The sequence below is a fragment of the Cupressus sempervirens genome, chromosome 6 (assembly GCF_028749045.1).
Source record: "Cupressus sempervirens isolate cs-2001-9-10 chromosome 6, ASM2874904v1, whole genome shotgun sequence".
In the NCBI taxonomy this organism is placed as follows: Eukaryota; Viridiplantae; Streptophyta; class Pinopsida; order Cupressales; family Cupressaceae; genus Cupressus; species Cupressus sempervirens.
The window spans coordinates 162169356-162175355 of record NC_143123.1 but is presented as its reverse complement, the minus strand read 5'-3'; positions in this window follow the sequence as shown (position 1 = coordinate 162175355).

The window sequence follows — 6000 nt, the reverse complement described above, 5'->3', positions numbered from 1 at the left end:
TTGGAGGCTTTATAGATAACTACACTAAGATAATGATGCTCTGAACAATAATGTTGGAGGCTTTATTGATAACTACACTCAGATAATAATATTCTTAGACTCCACTCTTGCCCTCTCTGCAAAGGCAATAACTATAGTCGAATTTCATAACTCTACAAATTTATTGATATATGCAAGGTTTTGGATAGTTATAAATTCAAATGGAACAGATTTTGTTGCCAACATAATGTAAAAGAGAAAGAGAAATAGAATGGGAGCATTCATGTAATTTTTATACATTCTAGTGATATTGATTTGTCTAGTATGTATGGCAGGTATATTGACAGTGGCTCAAGAAGATCCTTCTGACAAAAATTTTGTATGCGGTGAAGATGGTAACTATGAGGAGACTTATGTATGTTGTTAAATCATAAAATGTGGTGGTAAGGCATTGGGATATTATTGTTACATTGATCCTTGCGGTGGCATTTTGTGCGATACAGATGGTGACTATGAGGAACATGAGGATGTGTGCTACAAGAAGGGAAAGTGTGATGGGTGAGGGTATTGTTGTACCCAACTCTTATTAATCTACTCCTCCTCCTTCATTGATATTGTGACACTTTCTACTATGATACTTCTTCAACTTCTCCAAATAAATTAAGTTAGATACTATAGCCAATCTCTTTATTTCTTTGCTCTTAAGTTTCTACGAGGCTTCATGAACTTCTCAAAGTAAACAATATATTAGACATGTGCAAAACAATATCAAATTTATTTTTTATGTTGTATGTTGATAGATTGTAATGACCTTTCATGTTTTTTCTTTTAATGATGTCATATATATGCATTGGAGACCAAGTTGGCTGAATTGCCATATTATTTTAAGAAGTAATATGTGGTGTTCTAAACATGGTTATAGATTCTGCATCGATATGAAGCCAAGATATCTATTAATTTATCAAGTTTTATTTATCTTCTTACAAATATGATTATCTTAATGATGAATCACATAATGTAATTTGATCATTTCATTAGAATATGATTCAATTGTGTTGAACCGTTCAATTAATGTGTTGGATCCACTATTTGAGATTCATCTCAAAATATATATTGTAGCAGTCTATCATTCTAATGATAATCCATAGAATGTAATGCAAATACTTCTACACAGTCAAATCTAATAGTTGTATATACTTTATGATTCATTTCAAACATACAATAGAATTGTATCCAAAACAAAGATAAAACATGATTCTAGATAAATAGAAACAATAGAATACCTTATATGATGATGAAAGCACCCAATACGACGAGCTCATTGACCCTGCTCTTTTGGTTCTCTCCGACAATGTGCATGAAACTGGCTTCAACTTCCTTAACAATGCAAAGAATAGTCTGATTGACAACTTTTGGTCCATCAAGTGGCTTTTTCAGGAAATTGAGGCTCTGAAGGACAGGAGCAACCAACCCAACAACCAAGGAACTGACAAGGACCAGGATACTAGAGGAAGAAATGACTAGGTGGGCAGCCAAGAGAAAGACAGAGGTCAGGTCTCCAAAGACCATCATGATGACAGGCTCACCTAGCTTGAGCAGAAGGTCCAAAGGTTGGATTTTGTCCACCAAATAATCACCAAACAGATAGTGGACACCCTTCACACCTTGAATGAGAACATTGTCAATCTAGGGGACTATCTAACTACCACTAGCCTTGAAAGGGATGCGGAGCAAAACATAGAGAAAGGATTCAACCGAGATGTTCTTTAGAAAGAGGCCAACGACTAGGCGAATCAGGGGAACCAGATGAACACTCCTACCAGGATTCAGGAGGGCGTGGCCAGTCAGAAGGACAATGATGTTGTAGAAATCTTACAGGCCATGGACACGGATGACCACTAGCCTGCTCGTCTGTCCTTTCTTCTCTGGCCTTTGGTCACTGGCTTCAGGCCTTATTTTGTCTCTAGCCTTTTGAAGTAGTTTTTTGTTTTTTTAGACTGTTTTATTTAGCTCTTTTCACTGCAAAACTTTGGGTTTCAGGATCCCTGTAAAACCTATTTTACCTAATCAAAAACAATAGAATACCTTAGAGAGGAATAATTTGAGGCAATCCCATAGAAAGCCATTCTTTCAAATACTTCATACAATACAACAAAATTTCATAAATCAATGAGTTTGAATTTTAAAAGTACACATGAATTCTAATAGTAATATCATAATTTCACACAATTCAAAGAATATTGCCTACTTCTCATGAATCTATCATTTAAAACTCTACAAAACACCTTACAATTAACTAAACTTGCTAATAAAAATTTGTAGATGTGAATGACATCATACCATTGATTTGATAAACTTGTGGATGGCACTCTAAATTTAGAATGCACATGTAGTTGTGTTCTATATGCATTTCCTAAAATCAAGAGATTCAATTTCCTAAATCTATTGTTCTTCACCAAATACTCCCCTTCAAATTTTTTAATGGAGTCAAGATCCCAAATGCAATCAATATGGGTCTTCGCTACAAGATTAGGAAGATATTGAGTAACATACACCATCATCTGGTATACCATATATCCCTCAATCATAGAACCATCAGGACATGCTCTTTTTTGAACCAAACCCTTCAAAATTTTCAAGTGTCTCTCAACCATCCACATTGACCTAGGCTATATAGGTCCACACAATTCAATCTCCTCAATTTGGTGTATGAGGTAGTATTCTTATGCATTGAAAAAAGTTGAAGGTAAACATTTTTACATTTCACATATTAGTAGACAAATACTTTTCTTCCAATATTTTATATCTACTTTATCAATTTTTGTAGATGACAACCACCTACAAGGGATTCAAGACACAAAGACATATAAATATGAGACTTTACAATATATTACTTGTTTGATATATTGAAAAAATATCACTACTTACCTTATGTATTTTCCAAGATCATCTATCACTTGTTTAATATTATTGTCAAAGTTGTTTGGGAGAGATAGGGGCAGCACATACTAAAATAATTGTCAACTGATCATTTTATTCTTTTTCAACACAAAACAATGAAAATTGAATGCAGTTTTACAAATATATTGTAAATACAAAAGACCGTGACTTATCTTGATGAAGGTATGCCAATCATGCATTTTTAGCCCCAACCCAAATTCAGTTTTCTTTGATATGAGATTTCTTATATTTGTAAAAAATACTGTAAGAAATTGAATTTTTAGTATGACTTCTTTTATGGCATTACTTTGTTGCTTTGTTAATAACCAAGGAAGAGAACTTCCATTAATATGGTCTCCATTTCTATTTGATTCAATGATATTTTTCATTGCATCATTGGAATCATGAGTGTCACTACAAATTTTGGCAAGGTTTTCTTTGTCACGCCTTCCATCCAATATTTTACAAAGTGTCTTTGTTACATTCTTTCCAATATGCATAGTATCAAACAAATGAACAATTTGTAGCTGATTATAGTAGGGCAACCTACTAAATTTTTTGGGATAACATTTTAGTCCCTTTGGAAAGTGGTTAGTGATGCCTTGATGACCTTTATGACCATCAAGTTACACAATTAACCAACAAAACACAATCAAAATATATAATTTCCAAACATAAACCATTAGGTGGAGTGATACTACCTCAAATCCTATTATATTCCAACTTCCATAGGTGAGGTGGCATTCTTCATAGCTTTGATGAAGTCTCTTCTTTCCCATCGAAAAGATATTTTTTGAGAACTCGATACTTATGATGTATGTGGAGGAAGTTTCTATTTTAATCAAACACCTACTTTCTTAAACTTTTGGACTGATGAGATTTCATCTTTGGACCACACATTGGACATGCAAATTTTCCCTTCATTTGAAGACCTACAAGATAACGATACAATTGGATTGAATATGTTCATTTCTGGAATTAATATTATCGTATACAACTAGATTTCAACATAACATACCACAAAAATGTGTCAACCCTTGCACATCATGAATTGTCCACACAATAATTTCATAGAATTGAAATTGTTTTTGTCCAATTGGTATAGAGATGTCATACATAGTGAAACCATTCAATGACACCAGCAACTCGTTGATAAGGGGTGCAATATATACATTCATATCTTTCATTTGGTACTTACCTAGTTTAATGAACAACATTAGATAATTATTGTGGTCATTTCACTCCAAGACTTATAATTACATGTACGTAACAATAAAATAATAAATTGCCTAGAAAAATCATTGCCAACATAATGTGCTCCCTCTTTATTGGCATCATGGACAAAGGTTATTGTTGATAACAAAAATAGGCCACACTGGGTAAATAGATTTCATATCTCCAAATGGATTGACATCGTTAGTTTCTAGAGAAAGTCTAAGATTTTGAGGTTCTTCTTTAAAGTGTGGCTAGTCTTCCTCTATGTCCATTAATTTCAAACCATTTGCAAGCATTCAAATAATTTCATCGACTTCTATTACATGCATGGTAATCCATAAATCGTGCCAAGCTACTACACCTAAATAATCATTTAAGACATGGAATAATTGGGATGTAACGAAGAACCTTGAGAGGCACCTTTTTGGTCAATTGATCATCTTGATATATTCTCATATAAAACTTGGGGTATTCAATTACATTTTCATGTTCTTTATGATAAATTACATGATTTTTAGGACAAGAATCTATTGCTTGATACTCCTTTCCAGTATGTTTCATAGTGGCACATAATTCTCGGTACGAGTAAGGGAACATTTGATGGTGGTAAAAAATATTCATCTATCAATCTAGAGAAAAAAATATAATTCTTTAGTATAAGCAATCTTAATAGTACATATTTCACCTTTTATAGACTATAATGACATATATCACAAACCTTAGCATATGTGACATTGTTATGTTGGATAAACCATTCATAACCTTCAAATTCACCAACAACAATACAATTGAGAGAAGAGTTGATTTGGATCCTTCGTAAAGGAGTTGTGTTTGCCTTCTGAAGTAGAGGTATATCATGGATGACCTCAATGCCATACTCACTATAATCATCATCATTAGTAGCAATAATAGGGTTAGTACTAGTACCAAATATATCATGGATCAATGCATTTGTATGATCATCTTCCAATGTGTTTATGGCACATGATCATCATCTTCCATGGGATCATGATCTTCTCCTTCAATGCTCACACCTCCATGTTCCTTCATATTCACACCTCCATGTTCCTCCAAGATGTGGTGGTCCATATCACATACTCCCCTAGGGAGATAAACCTATATAAAAATGATGATAATCAAACCCCCATTTTGTGGTTCATATGTATATTAATTGTGAAAACAATATAACAAACAACTTACCAATGGATGATAATCAAATCCCCTTCAGTGTGACCATTCTCCCTACAATGTCTCTTAGCTATTTTGATTTTGATTCTTCTTGTCTTTAAGACATTACAACTCTTGCAAGGACTATAACATTTGTCTTCACCTTCTCTTTGAAAGTTAGACAAAAATCTAGCAACTATTTCCCTATTTTGATCAAATTCCCTTGTATTATCTAACATCATCCTTCTTCATGGGAATAAATTATTCTTGTACCCCTATTGAATCAGTTGTACTTAATATATCTGCACATATAGTTTTGAAATAAAAATTTGGTGTAATTAATGTGTATACCTGTAAAAATATTGAAAATGTTGTACTTAATGCTTACATTTGCACATATGGTTTTGAAAGAAAATTTTCGTGTAATTAATGTGTATATCTACAAAAACATTGGATATGTTGTACTTAATGTTTATATCTGCACATATGGTTTTGAAAGAAAAATTTGGTGTATTTATGCCTCTTCATTTTTATTTTGTTCAAGGGAAGCCCATCAATGGTAATAGAAAACAAGAATGCATTTTTGAATAGTTTATAATTGTTCAAAAAAATTAATGTTTTACAAGAAAAATCACCTGAAGAATTGTTAGCTCAAGAGAAAGAACATGGTGTTGAAACAATACAAAAAGTACTTGACAT